We start from the raw sequence: 23,033 nt of genomic DNA, 5'->3' as shown, positions 1-23,033 counted from the left end.
GGGGGGCGGTACAAGACAAATAGTACCTGGAAATTCAGTGAAAAACTGAGCTCCAGGGACTTAAATTCATTTTCCTGGAAATAATCTAAAGGGGCAAGACTTTAAAAAAATGTCAATATTTGACATGAAAATGTTTCATGTTAGAAATATCCAGCTGCTACACTTCAGCATTTTCTAAATGAATTTTTTTACTTTCCCCACTGAAACAGTATTTTCCCCTGAAACTGACCCAAATTAAAAAGGGAAACAAAATTTAAACAAAATATTTTATTTCATATTTGGGTGGCTTGGGGTCAAATACAATGTTTTGAGTTGATGCAGAGGAAAAGAATAATCTGTTTCCATTCAACCCAAACTAAATAAATACTTTTTCACAATATTTTGTTTTGCTGCTGAGCTGAAAAACACCATTCGCAGCCCAGCTTTGTTTGTAGGGTCAAAGGCTAGTGGGTTTGATTCTAATGATAAGATGAGGAGACAGCTTGTCTATCCTATGTGAATCAATGAATCCTATATATGCCTATCCTATGTCGATAAGATAAGCACTAGGGTCAGATTCGATTTCACTTATTAGGCATGTAAGTGGACTTTGGCACCCATGTATGATTATGTTCCATCCTGCCTGAACCCCTGAAAACCTGTTAATACAAAAGGTGGGTGGGTCTTCCTCCTGCTCACTGCTTTTTTACAACTTAATTGTAAGGGCAAGATGACTATGTTTTACCAAAGGAGACTTATTAATGGATTTTGAGGACTTGTACTAGATGAAATAGAATCACACTGCCATCTAGTCCACTTAGACATCCAATAGGTGGAGTAGAATTTGGCCCTTAGTGTTACATGTCAGCCATGTTGGTTGTGGAGCACAAGCACCATCAGCCCATCTGGTTTATGATTTCTCCCCTCAGCAGTAATTATTCTGAAATGATTGGAATTAGACATTCAGCATGTATAGCTGACACTGCAATTTAATAGTGTTCTAACTTATTATGCAAGTAGTGTCCTGTATACACTACCCATAAACATATGTTATGTGAACTACAGTTTACTAATTCAGCATTGATGCATGAATGATTTACTGTGTCTAAAACAGATAATCTAATGGGTGTACTTAGCAGACAGAACTACAGGTGCTAAGATTAAGGATTTAAAATACTGGACCAATATATATGAAAATATCTTTGGTACACAGGGATAAGAATAATATTTGGGATCTCTGATCTTGAGTCCTATTTCCATATACTCATAAAAAATTGATGGTGCTTCTCATCATCCATTCCCCTCTCCTCAGCTCACCTGCCTGCCTCTCCCACATCATAGCCGCCACCTCTGATTCCATACTTTTGCACATCATTCTCATGGTCACCCTCCAGAGGTCTCTAAAGGGAATTCTTCCAGTCTCTGCTAGGAAGCTGATGTGTTCTGTAAACCTCAGGAGCTTATCAGGGATCACGGCTCTTCACTCTCAGTCAAGAAATCGACGTGCTGCTTATTCCCAAACATGAGAGCAGTTGATGCAAAGAAAGATTTCCACTTCTCCATTTGCCTATGAGTCATATGTAGTACAGCACTAGATTGCTCAGAAGTTTGCATCTTTAAAAATGTGAGACAGAAAACCATTTAGGATCTAACTGTCCAGTTGTTCAGTCATCAGCCCAGTAGTTCATTCCTTGTGTTTTGTTTTCTTAACTTCTTTTTTTTAACAAAAAAGCTTATCCACTTTATGATTGAATTAATAGGAGAAAAGCTATAAAGGGAAAGAAAGTGTATCTAATTATTAATGTATTATAGAACTTAGCTTTTATATTGCAATTTATATTGCAATTACCTTCTTTGTGTTATAAAGCAGAACAATACAGAAGAAGAACTTCTTTATTAATGCCTAATAGCATGGTAATTTAAAATATTCAAGTTTCTTTAATATGGTACTGTATGAAATGTTACTTAATTTGACAAGATTAATTATACAATTAATTTGAGACTGCTCTCAATTAAATTAGTAAAAATTCTTAAGAATACAGGAACCTAACATGAAGTGAGATACCTATTAAATAGGATATTAATTAGACAGAGGTGAAATAATGCATGTTTTGTTAATATAAAGGGCATTGAAGAGTTGGTAAAGATGTATTATTTCATTACTTTTATAAAATAAAGCTAGTTCTTGCACAAAACAATTTAAGGAAATTATTCAGAACATCATGTAATTGAACTGATCACTAGTTTTGTAGAAAAGATATAAGAGCCCAATTCTCAGCTCACTTCAGTTTTACATCAAAGCAACTGTACTGTGACCTTCTGTCTTATTCCAGTGCAAATTCAGATTCAATTTCAGTGTTGCAGCAGGGGTAGGGGATCAAGATGTGTCTTGCAACACAAAATATTCAATGCACTTGTTTCCATGAAAAAGGATAGAAATAAATTGAAATATCACTACAGAATTTCTATGTTGGGTCATAATTCTAGCTGTGATAATCAGGAGTCTGCTGCATAAGAGTTTACTGAATTGCTGCAGGAGACAAAAGAGGAGTTGGAGAGAGAGAAACATTATCTGGATGTGAAGTGTTTTCCTATGGTTGGCCTTGTACAGGTGCACAACAGTTGGAGAAGGGCAAAAGGGGCTTGCTCCACCCTCGCTGCACAAAAGCAATCTATTTTCAGGGTAGAGGACAGAGATGCTCTGTTAGGGTGTATCTCTGTTAGGCAGTTCTCTCTCCTGATCTACATTCATGCAGCTTATTTAAGCTGGTCTATGTGGGGAGGAGGGTCCAGGGAGTTGGTGGCATTGGGAGAGGGATGGTGGCAGTTTTAGAGAGGTGTTGGAGCATTAGTGGGTCTGTGGGGTGGTTGTACATCCAGGGATGCGGAAGCCAGGGGGCTAAAAGGGGGATAGGACAAGCAGAGCCCTAAGGCTGGAGTGAGCAGTTTCCCAGCCCTAGGGCTGCACTCCAAATGAGTATAGGCATTTGATCAGGTTAACCCATTCCTAATCAAAGTTAGTACACTTTCTCAGGTGAACTGGCTTAGATTGGGCCAGCCATTTTTTTGCCCAATTTAACCCCTTCAATGCATGCGCAAGTGGGCATTTAGATTGGCCTAACCCTGGTTAGGTCAATCTAAATGTAATACCTATACATACCCTTAACGGAGGGTCCACAAGAATGCTAGCCCTTCCAAAAGTCTCAACAGTGATGTTCATCAGATTCCCTAAGTACTGAGGTGAAATTCACATTGTACCTCAGTGGTGTGGCAATACTGTCCTGCCACAATATGCTCATCTACATGAGTTCTGACTGAGCAAGCTATACATTCCAATCTGCATTCACTACAGCTCTTCTGAATGTAATCATAATCAGGTCCTTAAATACTTTGTCAAGCTTTCTCACATGATAAGGAAAACAATGTACCTCAACTACCAATCTGATAGGATTTTCCCATTTTCAAGACTGTTGTTAGTAATCAGTAATTCTATTCTATAACACAACTGCTGACATGCTGAATAGAATTACTGGGAGAGAACTGGGCTTATTTAGTCTTGAAAAGAGAAGACGGCAGGAGGATTTAATAGCAGCCTTTCAACTACCTGAAGAGGGTCTCAGAAGAGGATGGAGCTAGACTGTTTCAGTGGTGGTAGATGACAGAACAAGGAACAACAGTCTCAAGTTGCAACAAGGGAAGTTTAGGTTAGATATTAGGAAAAAAAATCTTACAAGGAGGGTAGTAAAACACTGGAACAGATTACCCAGACAGGTTGTGTCCTTAGATGTTTTTAAGACCTGGTTAGAGAAAGGTTTGGCTGGGATGATATAGTTGAGGATGGTCCTGCTTTGAGCAGGGGGTTGCTCAACCTTTGTATGCTGTAGGTGTGAGAGAATGAGTGAGAGTGTGTCTGTGTAAAAGGAAAACATCAGCTGGCAACTGGGGGAAGAATGTAGACAGATAAAAGACCAAAACAAGAAGAATCCACCCCAGAACAGTGAGAGAAAAACATCAATCAACCTTCAAGGAAGAACACAGTGATAACATAGCAAAAGCCCAGAAGACTGGGTGAATTGACAAGGCTATAAAAGATGGGGTGAGACATTGTTTTGGGTCTTGTTCTGCATGTCATCCTGGAGCATTGGTTCGTCTGATGAGATAGACTGGCAAGAGCCTGGCTCCCACTCACAATCAACTTGGCTGGCCACTAAGTTGAGCTGAGCAATGATAAAACTGGTAATATATATCAGCACTGAACAGAAATTGCAGTATGAATGTGGTGTGTATGGGTGTAAGAGTGTCCCTACCCAACCTGACTCTACTCATGTGATGGATGGTTTAGAGCTCTCTGGAGCTTGCGTATTAGGGTGTTACAGCTGAAGTTTATGGGAGGGTTCTTTTTACTCTAGCTTGTCCACCTAATCTCACCTGCCATGACTTGGTGTAATAAAGAAAAAAGAAGAAAGGAGGCTAGCCACCCTACTCAGCTGTTATCCTTGATAAATATGCTCAATAAGCTGACTGTTACTGACTGGGTGCAGACAGGCCACTCTTTGCTAAGTACAGATGTGTGTCTCTGAGGGCTGCAGGGCTCAGAGCATCCATTTGCACAAGCACTTTTGCCTGCAGTACCCTCACTCATGGTTTTGATGTTGTCTTCTACTGCAGGCTTCGCGTTGTGGTGGTTGCTCGTTGCTGGGTTGCATCGGATGCCTCTCAACTCTTTTACTTCAGGTAAGTATGGAGACTTTTCCAAGTCTCAAAGGGAGAAAGCTTCTTGGAAAAAGCTTCTTGCTTTCATCCCTTTACCCCTCCAGGGGAGGTGTTTGCTATTCTTCTTGTAGTATAGAGATTTTCCTCCATGGAGCTCCCTCCACGTCTGCCAGTCTGTCTCCATTTCACTTTCACTTTCATTTTCCTCTCCTCTTCTTCCAGTTGCTGTGGGGCATGGTTTTTGAGTGTTCCCTGTCCCGCACCTGGCCAACTGGAACTGGCAGGAGCTGGTAAACTGAGGCATTCCTGCTCTCTGTGCTCCTATGCTCCCCAGCTCCCATTAGGTTCTTTGGTAAGTATTTCTGTTCAGGGCATCCACCCCAGCACTTATTATTCTCTTCTATTCTGGAAGCATGATCTTCATTGCCACAGTATGTATTAAATGTTTACTCAATAAACGCAGCACTTTGCCTTATCCCCCTCATAAGGTCTCACTCATGATTTGAGCAGTTGGCGATTTGTGTAACATCGTCACTGTTGGCTGCTCAACTCCTCCCCAAGCTATGCTGCCCAGTGCAGTACTCTGGGAGCTGACCTTGCCTGTGAAGACAGAGGTGAAAAAGGTATGGAGTACTTCAGCCTTTTCTGCATCCTCTGTCACTAGGTTGCCTCACCCATTTAGTAACGGACCCACACTTTCCCTGATCTTCCTCTTGTTACTGATGTACTTGTAGAAACCCTTTCTGTTACCCTTCACATTCCTTGCTAGCTGCAACTCTAATTGCACTTTGGCCTTCCTGACTTCATCCCTGTATGCCTGAGCAATACTCTTATACTCCTCCCTAGTAGTTTGTCGAAGTTTCCAGGTCTTATAAGGTTCCTTTTTGTGATTAAGTTCTCTGAAGAGTTCCCTGCTAAACCAAGCTGATCTTCTGCCATACTTGGTAGTCTTCCTGCACAGCAGGATGGTTTGTTCCTGCACTCTCAGTATGGCTTCTTTAAAGTACAGCCAACTCTCCTGGACTCCTCTCCCCCTCAGATTGGCTTCCCAGGGGATCCTGCCCATGAGTTCCCTAAGTAAGTTGAAGTCTGCTTTTCTGAAGTCCAGGGTCCTTCACCCTTTCTTTCCTCAGGATCCTGAACTCTGATAACTCCTGATAACTTCTCTCTTCCATCAGCCTCTTTCTCATTTCTTTTGCACTCTTTTTCTATTACTCTGAATGTAATGGAGCTACTGGTAAATAAAAAGTTTACAGTAGATGATTTTTAAGTAGCCAAAATTATCTTCAGAAAGATAATATTCAACAATTGGAACGAATTTGATATTCCAGGAACAGGAACAGAAAACATCTAAATGCATACAATAATTTAGTCTTCATGAATTCAGCACTCAGCTCTGTTTAGAACCCACTCAGACATCATGAGTTCAAACTTTTAACAGACAGACATTATGAAACATATAAAATTGGATTTATATTTGAGAGCAGATCAGTACCCATGTGCTAGTTGTCTAGTATGTCTCAAATTATACAAGATCTTAAGGATGTTTCAGGTTATTTCAATGCGTTAATGTATGTAAGATAGAAAGTGTTAATTGAAGCTATATGAACTAGGCATAGTTTGCATTGCAGAGTTAAACACATTTCAAACCCTAGGCTTCAGCAGATTTGAAATTCTCATGGTTCCAAGTTTATTTCCAATTTTCACTTGCAGCTGTGTGGATATAATGCACCTTCTCTGGAGCACTTTTTAATTAGCAGAGACATCTAGAATCTCATGATTTTAAAATGATGCCTACTAATATCTCTGATGGGCCATCCAAGTTAATCCCTTATAACCTCTCAGATTCTGAAAGGATCTAGTACTCTTGAGCTTTGAAGAAATTGATAAGGGGTGAGAGAAGATGACAGAGAAAGATGATGGAAGATGAGAAGGTGGGAATCATCTTTTAAAGCTTTAACCAAAGGGTTTCTTTTATTTTTTACAGATGTATTCAGTTTCTTCACCAAGTGATTACTGTTATTTTTTGTTGTTATATGATAGATCCTCTATTCTTCCAGTCTCTGCCAATATGACAAAACTTAGCAAGTACAGCAAGGATATGAGAGAAACAACCATTTGTTTATAACAAGTTAGTATTTGAGTAGGGGTGTTTTTGTAAAGAGCTGGGAGCTGGGGCTGGGCGGGGCAGCCATGGGCGGGGGCTGAGACAGCAGGTGGGGGTCGGAGGGTGCTCAGGAGGGCTGGGGGAGCAGGCAGGGGATGGTGCCTGGTGGGGTCCCCCCCATGCCCCCCTCCCCACTCCTCCAGCTTCCCCTCCCTCACCCCCTACTTACCAGCATAGAGTCCAGGTCCAGCTTCCTGCTACAGCCAGCGAGGACTGCCTGAATTGCTGAAGCTCTCTGAATCTTTTCCAAATCAATTCAGAGAGCTTTGAATCAATTCAGACCTTTTAATTGGTCTCCTGATCTGATCTGGATTCAGAGATTCAGCTGCCAAACCAGGCCAGATCTCCTCCGAATCGAATCAGGACCTGAAGCTTCACAGAGCCCTATTGAATATGGGTTTGCTGCTATTTTCCTTCTGCTCACAGTTAACCTTTGTAAGAACTGATTTATCTGCCCTAATATCTGGCAATGGACAAGTTCCCTAATGGAAGTAAAATGTTCTTGAGCATACCCAAACTCTACATGAGTACACCTACTCATACTAATATGTAGCATCACAGTTTTCTGATTTGTCTGGGAAAACCAAGTGCATGAGTAAAATGTAGTTTGTGAGAAGTAGTTAACATTGCCTGTGCTCAAAACAGGATGCAGGATCAGAAACCCATGAGTCCAGCTAACAGATCTGAAGTCCCAGAAATCTTGGATGCATTCAATAGCCCATAAAGAAGTAGACAGTGTTTCTCAGTTCTCAAATCTTAAAAACAATTTCTATTAATTCTGGTCACTCAAGTAATGGTTTGGAACCATATGCATGTAATAGAAAGCTGATTCAGACAGCCTGTTATAAAGTTTCAGGTACTGAGGTATTCTGCTCGGGAGTCCCACAGATACATATGGAGGGCAGCTAGGTGTTTTTTTGTCAAGCTCCTAAACTGTTAGTTTTATTAGTTACTGTTGTTCAATTGTCTTTTTTCCCAACTGTATGAATAGTAATATCCAATGGTCTTGCTAGCCTTAGTGTAGCCTTGCTAGCATTAGCATTCCCTTGCTAAAGCAACCCTAAAAAACCCCTAAAAAACAAAACAAAAAAACCTTTCTGGGATACAGCATCTATGATGTCCCCCTCAGGAAAAACCTCACATTCTTCAGTGGGAGGCAACAAAATTCTTTCTCCAACTTCCCAATCTTCTGCCTGTGAAAGAAGCAATGATTTGATTTTCCCTTCTGAACCCAGTAGATTTTCTAAAATCTATGCAGAATTTTGCCCAAACAAACAGGGTCACTCTCCTGAAGCCCTAGTGAGTGGAAGTAGTCAAGCTGTCCCATTTGCCCTAGAAAGGATTACCAGGTATTTGGTATTGTGTTAGTATTTCATCACTTCTTTTTTATTTGCCTAATTGGCTGGCAACCTAACATTGCCAGTCAATAGGAGGCATTATGCAGTGGAGCCATGACCTGTAGTGCCAGGACAATATACTGTTTACCAGGAAACTGTTCAAAGGTTTTAAAAAGCATTGGATGTGCTGCAGATCACTCAGCCATTGGGAAATAGAGTCCCTTGTACGCACAGTAATTCTTCTGGATAACTGTGACTCAGGGCAGTTATACTTCCAAGTGTGTGTTTTCTGTAGTGGTCTAATGGATAGCGCATTGAACTTGGGTGGGGAGGGAGAGGGTTGTTTTTTGGGTTTTTTTAAGTTTATCTCACAGTCCTTCAGTCATATGCAAGTTGTTGAAATGTAGTAACACTTAAATGTGAAATTGGGGTAATTTTTCTTGATTTCAAGTGGAGCAGGATTGGGTCTTTGTACTGTACTGTTTACTCTATAAGGTACATCTCTAACCTGCCCTTGTTTTGTCTATGTAAAATACATTAGAGAAATTGCCAAGCTGGATAATTATTAAATGCAGTTCCAAGTATGCAGAAATTCTATAGTTTGGGGGAAGAGAAGACAGCATATTGAGGAGTAAATGAAGCCAACTAAGGCTTATTGGGTGAAGCTTCTGAGCTCTATATACCTATAAAAAAAGAATAAGAGCCAGTTATGCATGTGAATGTAAATTAGGGAGCAAAATCTTGCCTGAAATATTTCAATAGCACTTCACTTTCTTATTCCATCTAAAGGGCTTTGTGGGGGGGAAGGGAATATAAAAAAGAAAACTTCTATTTCTTGCTTCTGGAGCTTATAGTCCATAGTATCTATTCTCTCCATCTTGCATTCTCCAAAGTGATGTCAGATGTATCTGATGCAGTAAGCAGCTGCTTACATTCAGAAATATTCTGTAATGTCCTGATGCAAACAGAGTCTTGTTCAAACCAAGTTCGTGTTTGCCTGAGACTTAAGTTAGTTCTCACCTCTGAACCAAAAAGTCTCTGGACTTGCTTAGTTCATTCAAAAATCACTTTCACACACAGAAGGGATAAAGCCTTAAATATGAAATGTCAAATTAGATGCATGGGGAAGCGTTTGGATTAGAGTCTTGGATCTGAACCTGGCTTATGGTTTTGGTTCCAGCACTAGAAGAGTTCTGCTTTTGTTTTTGAAGGTCCACAGCTCTCAATGATGGAAAGTAATGAGAAGAGATGATCTCTACTTATCTCTGTTTCATACCTCCTTCATAATCTCCCTCCTTTTCAAGATTAATTTATAATAGCGCAACACAGCCACTAGACAGTGTGTTGCCTTGTGCCTCCTGATGTGTGGCATCTATACTTATAATGAAATCTCCTCAAAACAGGGACTTTATACAGTGCCAGTTAAGGGACAGGGAAAGAAAAACTAAGAGTGAAAAAATGAAATAAATAAAATTTGGCAAGTACTGTTTGGAATTGAAATTTATAACATGCCAGAAATAGGATCCACTACATTAAAGTCCTCCACCTTATAAAGGTGTAAAGAAAGGGTGGGTGAGTTAGATCCTAAGTATTTGCCATCCTTTTTTTCCATTTTTTTCAGAGGAAAGACTCCTGCCATGTGCTTCATTCTCATTAATGCGGACTGACTTCCCTTCCTCTTCCTCACTGATCAGATACCTAGTTGATGATCAACTAGCTAGTTGAGTGCATGGGAGGATGTGGTTGGTGGGGGGCACCTAATCTCCAAGCCAGTGGGGTGACAGACACCCCTGGAACTTCAGTACCATGTGGGATGTGGCCAGCCACCTCTTTGATTAGGGGATGAGGACCCCCCATCAGGGTGTGTGGCATTCCTAGAATCTCAGGGTATCTGCTCAAAGTCCCTGGGAGTGTTGAGATTGTGAAGGTGGTGAAATTATTACCACATGCTTGAAGCTAGAAAGTGGTCTGGAGGCTGGGGGGACACCATGCTGTTCTACAAGGACCTGTCCCATATCTTCACCAAGGACAAGGCAACACCAGTCCCAATGCCCATGGAACCAGGGGTGTTCTGGAGGAGTCACCTGCAAGGACCTTGCCAGAGGAGGAGGAGGTGGAGAGAGACCCCGTGACAGTGTTCTCCACAAAGGGGCCATGGATGCTCCAGCCCAAGTTCTTTCACATGTCTCTGCACCTCTACCAGAGGCACAGAGTGTGTACCAGCCCCCACAGTACTAGCACAGCAGCCACTACACTGACTGAACATCCTACAGGACCAGCAACCACTCCTCTCAACACTTCTCCTGATGAGTTAGACCACATAAACAGGTGCTGTGCAACCTGTGATCATAAGGTTTGCCCCAGCTCCACATGACCATGACAGAGACTCAGGCCCTAGGAGAAATGTGGAGGTCCTGGGGGGTGGGGGTGGTAAAAGGGGCAGTGGAGGGAGCTGAGGCCACCGCAGCCCTCTCCTCCTCCCTTCTCCCCACAGTCGTAGTCCTCTTTCAAGCTCGTCAAGGGGTTGGGCCCAGTGTGGGGAGGGGGCGGGCAGGAATATTGGGGCATAGGGGGAGGGTAAATTGCCTACTTTTCCCCCCACCCCCCCAGCTGGAGCATGGAGCCCATCCAAGGCACCAGTTCCTCCCCTCCTCCCTGACCTCTCACTCTTTGGTACTTAAGACAGCTTGTCCCTCTCTATGGGATCAGAAATCTACCTAATTGACACATCCTTGCCATTTCTGTCACAGCCATGTTGTGATCCATGGGAGATGGAAACCTAAGCACAGATATCCTGAGCACTTGCTCATAAACAGCTCCTCCTATCCCCAAGGAACTCACAGAAAGGCATCAATAGCATTTATTAAGTTCAGCAAGCAAAAGGGTAAACAGCAGTATTTTCAGAGGGCACCCACAGGTCAGGGACAGGTGATACCACATAGCTATGTCTCATAACTGCTGCAAGAATGAGAAAAAATTCCCCCCTTGTCAAGAAACCCCCAGACCTCCTTCTCTCCCTGCCTGGAAAGGGACACATGTGATGGAAGGATTCCTCCATGGAAACCATGATCTCAGCTGCTCAGCTCTCACTACCAGGGTGACTCCCAGGTTGCACACTTGGACATGGTGGCAAGCAGCCCAACAGCATTTTTCCTCTCCCCTCTGGTCTGATGCATGGGTGATGCCCAATGGGCACCAGCTGATTCCAGTTCTCACAGCGGAGGCAATATTGACTCCTCCAGGCAACCTCCAACCCTCCTTCCATGATTGTAGGCACATTCTAGCCCTGGATATGCCCTGCCCCCAGCGTCCCCTACTCCTGCAAGCTAAGCAACCCCTCCTGCTTGTCTGCAGACCCAACATCTGTGTGTGGAAGACCAGCTTGCAGCAGTCAACATGATGAGCCCATGCTAAGCAAATGAAAGGTGTGTATATGAGGCACTGGGAAAATGAGGAGGAGACATTACAAGCCCTGGTCACATGGTATGAGCTCAGGCCATGTACCATGGAATCCTGTCATGGTATGGGGCTGTGAGACCATTGGGAGAATGAATCAGGCTATGTATGAGGGAAATGGACAGGTCAGGGAGTGCTTACACCTGGGCTGCTGAGTAGCATGACTAGGGGCTTCAGATGGCCACCCACTATTTGGAGGAGACACCCAATGGCACAGTGGAGTTGAGAGTCACAGTGCCAGGATAGGGAGTTAATGCATATAGTCCTGGACTGGTTTCAGCTGCTCTGTAGGTGCAGGACCCCCAAATGGGTCCCAACCAGTACCAAAAGGGTGCAGAACTGCTCAAAATGGCTGGGAGAGTACAGTCCACCAGCCTGCCAGGCCACATGGTCATTATGGCAGTTTTTGCCAGCAGATCCCAGCAGCCCCAGCTCATCAACCCTCTCACCAGAAGGCCCAGGAGGAGCTCTTCGACTCCCCATGGCCCTACTCCAGGCCGGGTCCCATTGCAGGGGAGTGGGGAAGCCTTGGTGGAGATAGGCAGTCTACCTGGCTCAGGCCAGCTGCCAGACATGAGCCCAAGGCATTGGCAAGGGCTTGAAGAGGAGACATGGCCTCAGGAGCCAAGGGGTCCTGTGTCAACAGGCCAGCAGTCTTCAGTGGTGATGCCTCCTAGCCCAAAGCTCTCAGACAGATATTGGGTCTAGTATCATGCAGCTGTCCAGCTGCTACACAAAGAAGTCCCCGGTCTTGACTGCAGACCCTTGAAAGTAGGTTGCCAGGTCAAAAGTCCCCTATTTCATGCCCTGCCCTCCAAGGTTTAATGTTTCTTAAGTTCAGACCCTGTAGCATTTCTCCTGACCCCAACCCCCCTCACAGGTTTTGTTTCCTTGTTCTGAAACTACCCCACCACTGCCAAAGATTAGCTGTTTTGTATGAATTGGGAGGAGGCACCAGGATGAGACACAGGCAATTTTCAACAGGTTTTTATTAATTGCAGGGAAAAAAACAGCAATTGCACCATTTTAAACTGAGGTACATCTCTTCCTTGGGCCAAATTCCCCTGCACCCCAGTGTGTGCCCCCTAGTGTGTGCCCTTGTGGGGCAGGAGTCAGAGGGGGAGAGGGGAAGAAGGATCGTCTCAGTCGCCTGCAGAGGATTTGGGATTGAGAGTATGGTTGGGGGTAGAAAGGTAAGAAAGTTTTATTGACTTAACAACAACACAACTACGCGTAGTAACAAGACAAACAATGACAGCTAAAAACAATTCAGGTCAGCAACTTAGCAGCATTCCCCTTTGATGCCTGATGCACAGCAAGTTTCTCTTTCCACAAAGTTCAGCAAAGTCAGGAGTCCCTGATCAGTGCTATCTGAGAGGTACCGGGAAGGACTCTGGAATGCCCACTGATTCAAGCAACACCTAACTAATTCTTTTTGCAGAGCTGTATCATCCTTCTGGATGGTTTCCAGATATTCTAGCTAATTTATAGCTTTTGAATGGTTCTGATTATGTACAACCACTCAGATTCCTTTTACTTCAACTGTCCTTAAACTGACCAAATAGCAGTACAAGCCTTGCATTCCTTTGATAAGGTAATTTTAACTGCACCATGGGGCCTTACTACTTCTAGGCTTTGCTAAATTTACTAGACCTTACTTTATACAAGGCTTCACTACATCTTTAACTTTAATTAGGCTTTTAGCAACAATATATAGCTTAATATCTAAACAAATACAGAAAAATACGTAGTCTAATCTTCATAGAGCCTTCAGCAAGCACCTTTATCACACAGACATAATTTCAGCTGTCACACTCCACCCCTTGCTTGCTGAAGCGCTATTATAGCTACAATTGAGATGCTAAAGCCACATGTGCTACATTGGGAAATGGGGAGTAATCTTTAAATTTAACTTGCATAGCATGAACAGATTTATGACAACAATGGTTAAAACACCATTTAGCTGTTGCCACTAGGCCAATGCAGAATACTATGATGCTCAAGATGGTTAGCTGTGTAGTTGAGGTGACACTTGATGACACACAAATAGTACAGATTACATTATACTATTTACATGGCTCGGGCACATTGACAGCCAGACTGATGATTTGCCCACCCTCTCGAGCAAGGACAGCTAACTGAGTGCCTTGCCAAGCCTTTGCCTCAAGGCTTTGCAGCTTATTTTTCACTTCATTTCAGTTTTCTAACCATGGTATGTTTACATCTGATACCCATGAAGTGGGTATCATAAAGTTGAGAGATATAGTTTCAGAGGAAATTTCTGGCCATTTTAGGGCAATAGTACAGTAACTTAATTGCAGTAGAGCAACGGCTCCACTTTTAGCTCCTAAGCAACACAAATTGCATAAAGTCTAGGTGGTACTATTTTCACGCAGCAAACGACCTGGTCTTTCTCAACAAACACGTTGCCCTATTGTTACATATGGCACATTAGGTAACTCATATATGCAGGTCATGTTAGGTGGGCTGAGAGGCCAGCATCTCTATAGGGTCCCTAATCCAATCGAAGTGCTACTAATTTGACTAATTTAACTAAGGGGGACTGTGCTACATACCGAGGGCCATCAAGGGTAACTGTTTCCCATATGGGGCAATGCAGATTCCAGTCCCAAAGGCATCTTCCTCCTAGCCCCGTGTTTAGCAAATAAGCAGTGGTCTAGTTTCTCTCTTTTATGCCCTGTACCAGGAATGAACATTTTCCTTTATCACAGCCTTCCCAAGTGGTAATCCAGGTACTCTGATAGGGGTATCTCTCTTTAACTGTTGCAGGCATTCCATGATGCTCTAAGCCAGGGGGCCAGTCTTTATTTTTAACATTGTTTATTGCCTGGGAAAAATGCATATTCAATGATAACTGAACTTGCGCACAAGCACTACTCCAAGTTTGATTTTTGTCTGCTTTAAAAGCAATGTCCACCATGACCTGGGCAAGACAAGCTGTCTCTAATTCTGCATCAGTTAGCAATTTGTCAGTGTGCTCTAACATTTTGCTTTCGAGCGTACCTCCCCTAGTGAGCAGCCCTACCGCTTGTCAGAGATTGGCTACTCCTTCAGAGTTTTTCTGGGATTTATCCAAGTTCTATACATTCATAGCTGAGTTAAGTCCGTCTCAAAGATAGCCTGGAGTATCTCTTTGTCTGTGGGACTTAAGTGCACTTATGGAATTGAAAATGACTGGCTATTTCCATCTAAGCAACTCTTCAGCTACTGAGGCTCTTGCTGAACAGTTTGGAAAAGTAGCTCGAACATACCATTGTTCTAGTCTGAACAATACTTGGGCAGTTAACAGCAGAGCATTTAGGAGGGTTGGGATTTTAACTTGTGACCTCCACCAGGGTGTGGAGTTATACACGGGCGGTGTTGGGGCCTCCCGTGGGGGAACAGCCAGAGATAGTAGTGAACACTCTGCTTTATCACAGATTACATTTATCTTTCCTTCTTTGGGAGCCTGTAACCATGCTTCACCTCCTAGAAAGCAAAAGAGCTCCCACTGTTGCTCATGGGGATGATGCTGTATCGGGTTAATGAAACAGCATTGCCCTGGCAGAATCATAGCACTGATTTGCTTTAGGAACCCCACTGGTATAAAATGATGAAAATAAATGTTGGAGACTTGCAAATACAGCTTCCTTTTAGTTTTATTAAAGTGGGTACCATTCTAAGTGGGTATTACTACCTATACCTCTGTATAGATAGTAATAACTTTGTTTCAAACTGTAATGTGCTCTCCCACCTGGTGGGCTTCACACCATTGCTGGAGAGTGTTGTCAGCCATAGGGATGGGAGGGGGCAGATTCTCCCATAAACACAATGACTCAAGAGGCTGAACAGATGCAGAATGCACTATTGGGGACACAAACTCAGGGGCATTGAGCTCAACAGGGTTTCCCTCAGGAAGTATGTAACAACAAACTCTTAAATTAGCTGAACTATAACAATTACTTCCCCTCCCACAGTTAGCCATTTCAGCTTTCAGGTAGAGAATGAACTCAAGATAATAACTGGTGCCACAGGTGCACTGACAGTTACCACCTTGCCAGTCAACTATTCTGTTTCTTCTACTCAGAGACCAGGACTTCACTTGCTCTGGGGTGGCAGGTTTCTTCTAGTATGGATACTGCAGCTGGACCATGTGGAGGCCATCTGAACGCATTTTTGGGGGATGCTCTTCAGGGCCACTCCTTGAGGTCTTCAGGAGCAAGTTCATTAATATCTGGGTAATAAGGAGGATAGTAGATACACCCTACCCAGGAAACACAATAAGGCATTAATAAAAAGAGTACATTTAAAACAGTCCACTACTTCATGATGTTAGTCAATTTAGACCAGTGACAGAGCAGGACTCGTCTTCAGTGGCAGGCTCAATTAGGAATGGTTATGGCTGCACATGTGGACAGATCTAATCTGTAGGAACAAAACAAGGAGCTTGACTCCCATTAGGTGAATCTGACTTAAAGACTTACCATGTATTATGCATACCTTTTGCTAATAGTGTCCCCTCCTATTTATTTCCTTGAGGATGCTTCACTACTACCTGATTTCCTGCCTAGAGTTTCCCTGGTCACCACCCCTAGGTCACTCTACTGCCAGCTCACAGGGACCACCCAGTCCAAAGGCCTGTTGCATAGGGCTACCCCCCAAATGGGGTCAGTTATTGGCCCAATTGATAGCTCAATCCAGGTGCAAGTCCCAGTCTTTAAGAGCCGGGCCAGTGGCCAACTACAAATTGCATTTGAGGATGCCATTAGCTCGCTCTACCAATCCATTAGACTGCGGATGGTATGAGATGTGATAGGTCCATAACATGCTGTGTTTCTCAGTTCATTCATACAAGAGATGATTGCGGAAGTGAGGGCCATTATTGTTCTGTAGTTTTGTAGGTGGTGGATACACAGCTAGCAAAGTTTCCAGTGCTGCACAAGCGTCTTGGGCACGGGCAAATGTTTTTCCTATGACAATTTCTACAGCTACAAACATGTACTGTCACTTTCAGTAAGTCCAAGGGAGGGGGCCTATGAAATCACATTGCCATACCTGCCATGCTACTTTTCTTTCGCATAATGACAACGGGCAGGACAGGGTTTTAGTTGCATTTTTACCTCACGGCAAGTTATGCACGCATCAACTACTTCTTGTGGGTTTTTTTTAGTTACATGAATGCCCCAAGATGCGGCCAGGTGGGCAGTTCTATCATGCCCGGAGTGCCCATGTTGCCGATGTAGCCATTCTGTGGCTCGTTCCCCAGGTGTACAGTGGGAGGAGGAATTGGGTAATGATGCAATAGCTGCTTTATTTTTTCTTCAACATACAAGGTTTCAGTGCTCTTTTCTCTTGTTAGCTGATCAACTCACCTATTCCACTTTGCCTCCAGACCTTTTCTTGCCTTATTTCCATGTGCTATACTCACATGTCGTATGTGTAGAGGAAGCTTATCTTGGGCTAACTCTTATAAGGCTTTCTACTCCTCATGGCTCCAAATGTCTTGTCTTTGTCTTTTAAAGTTTTCTTTATTCTATAGGGGTAGCCATTTAGTACATCCTTCTACTACCATCCAGGAGTCACTATAAATATAGATGGGCCTTCTAGGACATGGGCTTTCTGCTAATTCCCACACAGCCACACTGAGCACAGCTTGGAGCTCAGCATACTGCGCATTTTTTCCGAGGCCTTGTGATACTACTTGCTTGTCATCCAGAATCCTTAAGGCATCTGCTCTCCAGGCACGACCTTGAGCAGACCCATCTGTGAACTAGACTTCAACATTGGCTGAGGTCTCCATTTCAGGCGAGAAAGGAGGTGCTTCTTTGATGGGTGAAGGTTCACTGCAGCTTGTTTGATCAGGATAAACATTAACTGTACTTTCTGTGACTCTTTCAACTAATGCAGGGCATCCCTTTGGGGTTACTCATTGGACTTGGCTCAAAATGTAATAAATCCACCTTTGGACTATGGTGTTTTGGGCTCTCCCCCCAGGTGGTAGCTGGTGGTCTGACACAGCCATTCCAAGAAGGTATCAGAGTAGTGATAACTGTGGGTAATTCTCCTCTCAGTGCTTCTGTGGCTTCCAGGGCTGCTGTTGCTGCACACAACATCTGTTCTAGGAGTTCCATAACACTGGATGCTTTCTGTCAAGGCTGGTAGTGATGGGACAGCAGCTGTTAAGGGGTCAGTAATAGCATTAAAAGCTCAAAAGTTAGCCACCACCCTCCATTTGGCTTGCGCACTGGCCACACTGAATTGTTATACAGAGAGTGGGTTCAGATAATAGGCCTGTCTTCTAACTGCTGACTTATGATACACTGGATAGGTTGGGTAGCCTCGGGGGGAGTTCAATACTGGGGTCTATGTACTCCTTTCATGGGAGGCAGGGTTAGTGGGATCATGCTATATCCAGTTACAGCTGTTATAGCTGTTTCTTCTGTTTCTCTGTGAGGCACTGCACACCCAAATTCTCCTGTTCAAGTGCAAACTGCTGGCTTCTTAGTACATTGTCCCAATAAGCTTGGTCCCCCCTTAAGTATTACTGCTGCCACTGTTACCTTAGAGCCATTAAGTAACGTGAAGTTTGCTCGGACCAGATGTCCTGGTCATCTGGTGCCTCCAATTCCAATCACTTGTTAAGGGGTTCTTTTCTCCCCCTTCCAAGCTGCAGAATCTAAAATGCAAATCTGGGCACCAGTGTCTAATAGCATATCAGCTGACTTTTTACTTTTACCTAATTGAATCTGTACAGCTATCTAAATTAAGGGGCAATATTAACTTTAGCTACCGGTCCCCAGCTTGCTACTGCCCCCATTGTGCCCCGTTCTTTGGGGGTTGGGCCAGCCAGACTCCCTATACCACGTGATCAGGCAGGGTAAAGACTAGCGGCCCTGCAGGTGCCTGGGAAAATGTCAACAGTTCTGCTTTCAGGGCAGAGAATCCCTTCGGTGACCCTGCTGGTGGTGCTGATGGCTCTGCTTTTGGGCTTGCTTTTTCGCTGCAGTGTTTAGTCCACGGCCCTCACAAAACATTGGTGGGCACTCCATTAATTTGCACTTTATTAAAACCAGCAGCTAACAAGTCTTTCCACAATTTTGCTCACGGGGTCTTGGGCCAGCCTTCTCCAGTGTTTTCCAACGATTTGGGGGGATGAAGGGGCTTGTCTTTTGCAGAGGCCACTACCATGGCTTTGGCAGTTTTTGTTGGTTTAGCCAGCCCTGGCTTCTGCAAAATGGGTAAAAGCTGCACTAATCACCAGATCGCATTTCTTACTGGGTGATCGACCGCCTCCAGCTCCAAGGCCAACAAGGCTGAGGTGCACTCCATTGGTGCTCATTGGCAAAACCTCTCCACAACGATGCTGTCATGATTTCTGCATCTGGCATGTGAGTCTAAACTGCTGCATGAATGATTTCAGTTAGTGCTAATTGATACAAGCAGTGGACAGCCTCCTCTAAATTGTCCCATGCCTGAGGGGCAGGGTTAAGTTCTTCTTCCATATTACCATAACTGGCTGCTGTGGCTTAGACCGCAGCAGAAAACAAAGTAACATTTTCATCACTTCCTGCAAACTGATTTAACTGGAGCTCAGGGTGCAGAACAATTCGTGCTGATTAGTCTCCCTACTCACAGTTATAACAGAGGCCTCTTTACTATACATTTGAACTAGCCAGTCTATTACTGGCTCTTCCAGCTTGGACTTCTGCTGCTTTTGAATATTTTTAATCTCTGCACAGGTAAAGGAATGCAGCTCTGTTTGGGGATTCTCTCCTTGCGGCCTTGAATGAGTTATCACCATGGGAAAAACTTGGCTGAGTTTCTCCCTTGGAGCGGGGAAGGCCTGGCTAGGTTTCTTCCTCTGGGCAGGAACATACAGGGTGTTTCAGCACCAGCCTCATCATCAGTCTCCTCTCCATCAATCTTATCCCTTTGATCTTCCCAGAGCTCAACTTCTGGTTTATCTCTATATAGACACTTGTAGAAGAATGGCTCCACAGCCTGTGCTAACTGCACTCTCGTCTGGAGGGAAGCAGCCACACATGCAATCGTAATTTTTCCTTCTCTCCATTCTAATGTTTCCAAGCAGCTCTGCATAGCTCCACATGCCACATTGTTGGAATCTCTCACATCTTCTAACTCCTTACTCAGCCAGGTGACGTTTTCCCGGAGCTGGGCATTCTCTTTGGCCCCTAACTGCAGGCATGTGGCCAGCAGCCATAACAGGCAGTCCTTCTTGGGCTTACCCCAGGCAGCAGTAGCAAACCTAGCTGAATGATTGCGTACAGTTCCCAGGTCACTCCAGGCAGGTCTCAATCTATCCTTATCCCACTCAGGATTCTCCATCCCTGTCACTTCCTTAAGCAAAGCCACCAATGGGGCCCCTGCAACTCCCTACATGCTGACCTTTCTCTGCAGACCAGAGCCTCTCAATCCTGTTCATGATGCCAATTTATGTCTCAGCCACCTGCAGAGGATTTGGGATTGAGAGTCAGGGGTAGAAAGATAAGAAAGGTTTATTGACTTAACAAAAACACAACTACACATAGTAACAAGACAAACAATGACAGCTAAAAACAATTCAGATCAGCAACTTATCGGCATTCCACTCTGATTCCTGATACACAGCAAGTTTCTCTTTCCACAAAGTTCAGCGAAGTTAGGAGTCCCCAGTCAGTGCTGTCTGAGAGGTACCAGGAAGGACTCTGGAATGCAGTTCTTGGGCTTCTCGAGGTGCATGGGCCCACTGATACAGGCAACAGATAACCGATCCTTTTCACAGAGCTGTATCTTCCTTCTGAATGGTTTCCAGATATTCCAGCTAATTCATAGCTTTTGAATGGTTCTGATAACATACAACCACTCAGATTCCTTTTACTTCAACTGTCCTTTATCAGACAGTTCAGACAGTTCTATTCAATTTATCAGACCAGTTCTAATCTGGATTTACAAAGGACTTTCTCCCCCGCCCCCCCACACACAGAGCTCTAAGCAGAAGTAAGTTTAATAGGCATCTCGGGCCGTACATTCCCTGGTCCCACTATTTAAACTTAATTGGCTAAAACTCAGTTGCCGGGTTAGGGAATACTGAGGCTATACACCAAGTCAGAGAGGTATGGACAGCATTTGAACAATGGTAAAGGGTTCATCACAGCGTCCAGCCCGTTGGAGCCCTGACCACAAGTGTTGTCATACTTTTTCTGGGACAACCGGTGGAAGTCCTCTCCACAACAGGTTATGAACACTCCAGTAATTGCCTTAAGTCTGTTAAAAGACTAGAGTAAGATCTGGAAAAGTCATGCTAAGCTGAGGCATGTTCACAGCAAGTAAAAATCCAAAACCCTGATGCTGCAAGCTATCTATTGTTTCTGAAGACACCAGGTGATGTCCCATCAAGTATATCTGCTATCCATAGAAATGTCAAGCTGGCTCCTAAGTATGTGTTTCCTGAGTATCAATCAGTTTCCTGAGATGTTTCAACCAGATAACCCCTTGTCAATAGAAAAGACAATTTGATTTACACTATTGAGAATGCTTGAAAGAAGCTGAACTGAGGGTATAAAAATCTGTAAAAGAAGCAGCAGTGCATGTGCTAACACCACCCACTTTCTTCTGGAGAGACTGCAGGAGGCAGATCATTTCCCTTCAAGGATCGTGCTGAGAACTTTAACCTGTCAGCTTTGCAACCCGAGTGCCTTGGACTGGTGAGATCCCAGCTCTCTCTCTCTTTTCTCTTCTCTTTCTATAAGCATAGATTTCTGAATCTGAACTGTATTAGTTAAGCTTGAGCTAACTTTCCCCAAATACTTAGTGAAACCAGGGTAATACTGTGATTGTTTGTGTTTGTTTTTCCTTTGCATGCCTATTACTGCTAGTGTCATTGTATATTTCATCTACTTAGCAATAAATAACTTTTGTAGTCAAACTGGTAGTAACTGGGTATATTTTTCCTTCTTTACTTCTCTTTCCCCACTTACTCAGCAGCAATGCTCCTTTTACCTAAGCTAAAGATCCCTGTGAAGCCCAGAAATACTGTGGGGTCTGCTCATCAAGAGACTAAAAGATTGGGATGGGCTGAGTTTGAAACACATAAGGGGATCAGCTTGTACAGGCTGATTGACCCAGTTTGGCTCAGACGTGCCCTAATGAACTGAACGCTGGCCCATGAGGGTGTCATCTGGACACCCAGCCAGATTTAGAGGTATTCTGTTTAATTGTGTGCTTGTGTCTGACTGTAGTTATTGTTGCTCTGATGAACTGATTCCTGGCATATGAGGGTGTCAGCCTGTCCATACTGATCAACCCGGCCAGGTCAGGCGTGTCACATTAATCTATGTGTGTTTGTGTATATGACTGATTTGGAGACTGGAGGAACCCAGACCCACTGAACTGAGTCCTGCAAGATAGCTCCATTGGGGGTGAGGGCTTGCAGGTGGAGAGATACAGCTCCGTATAGAAACACCAGTAACACAAGCAGCACATTAATAGAATTACCAAGACCCTAGCCCTAATAAATGAGCACACCCCAAAGTAGCAGGCAAATCTGGTACCAGTAGTTGAGGTGTTCCTTCCAGTGGCCCAGCTGCCCACCCCCCATAAGCCATGGCAAGAGGGGCCCCTCATGAGGACTGGGGAGGTGATGATATTGCCGATGATGAAATTGTGAGCACCAGGAGCCATTCAACCTAGGGAAGAGAAAGTTGTACAAGATGGCCTCATCCTCATCAGCTGCATGAAAGTCAGTGGCCTAGTCATGCCCTGGATGCTTGGGTTCTCTGTGTGTATGTGTTCAAGATGCCTGGGTTCTGTGGGCAGCGGGGAGGCACACACACATATACACACACACAAACCAGGTATCCAACACACACACATACATTTGCATTGAGTGAGTGTGTGGGTGGCTCATGGCCATGAGGGCACGTGCCATGACAAGCCACTGCCACATCCAGTCTAGGTGGGAGGCTATTACATCTTACCAGCTAATCAGAGGTGGCTTTGTCATTTGCCTCTGTTCAGGAGTCTTTGTCAGCCTGGAAAGCTGATGGGGCACACTGGGTAGCATGCAAGAGCGTTCCCTACCTACTGCACTCAGGTCATGCAGGCAGGCTCCAAGCCTGCCCCTCCCCTCCCCTCCCCCTCCCCCTCTAATGAGGGCTAATATGTGCTCTGTTTCCTCCCAACCTAAATGGGGGTGCTTAGAGTAAGGTTCAAAAGAGCATTTCTGCCATGGGTTTCTTGAACACCTGTACTTAGCCTGAGTGCCTAGCAGGTGACTAACTGCAGGATGATGGGCCACCTTTTCAAACCAAACATTCTGCCGTGTCAGAACAAGAATAAAAGACAGAGTACACTGAAATGTCCTTTTTGGGTTTCAAAAACTC

This window comes from Crocodylus porosus, unplaced genomic scaffold, assembly GCF_001723895.1.
Source record: "Crocodylus porosus isolate Cpor-Errol unplaced genomic scaffold, CroPor_comp1, whole genome shotgun sequence".
NCBI classification, from domain to species: Eukaryota; Metazoa; Chordata; order Crocodylia; family Crocodylidae; genus Crocodylus; species Crocodylus porosus.
Note: the sequence above shows the minus strand (reverse complement) of the source record.